The sequence below is a fragment of the Pteropus alecto genome, unplaced genomic scaffold (genome assembly GCF_000325575.1).
Source record: "Pteropus alecto unplaced genomic scaffold, ASM32557v1 scaffold57, whole genome shotgun sequence".
NCBI lineage: Eukaryota > Metazoa > Chordata > Mammalia > Chiroptera > Pteropodidae > Pteropus > Pteropus alecto.
Window position 1 is genome coordinate 5,080,747 of NW_006442508.1, and position 600 is coordinate 5,081,346.

The 600-nt window shown below is 36.2% G+C and overlaps 1 pseudogene; it reads left to right on the top strand.

Moving 5' to 3' along the window:
• The first annotated feature begins 194 nt into the window (after positions 1-194).
• Positions 195-313, top strand: LOC112471522 (annotated as a pseudogene).
• Positions 314-600: the final 287 nt, after the last annotated feature.

The window sequence follows — 600 nt, forward strand, 5'->3', positions numbered from 1 at the left end:
CTCTGTGAAGCTACATCTTTGTGATTTCTGTGAGCTATTGCTGGTCACAACCCTCTTACATTATCATTCCAGAAGATCTTGTCAGAATATAGCCAGTAATATGCTCCGGCAGCCATGGGACTATAATTGCTAAAATTTATTGGCTAAAATTTTATGTAACACGTATTACCAATAACCTTAAAATGCATTGCCTAGTCTATGGCCATGCTGCCCTGAACAAGCCAGATCCCATCTGATCTTGGAACCTAAGCAGGGTCGGGCCTGGTTAGTACTTGGATGAGAGACCGCCTAGGAAAATCAGGCGCTGTGGGCCTAAAAAACAAGGAATTGTAAGCTGACAAGGTTCTTGCAATCTGTGAGGTCAACCAAGGGTTGCCTCACTTAAAACATAATAAATAAATAAACAAATAAATAAAATGCATTGCCTATACCTATGCAGCAGGTTTATAGGTTTCTTAGTTCTGTTTTTTTGTTTTTTTTTTTTCAAATTTTGAAGTAATTTTTTTGGAAAAGTCAAAGTGAGAGGTTTTTAAACTTATTTTTAGTTTATTCCTTGAAACTTAAAATAATTTTTTTTTTTCAGTTTCTCTGGCTCTAGTG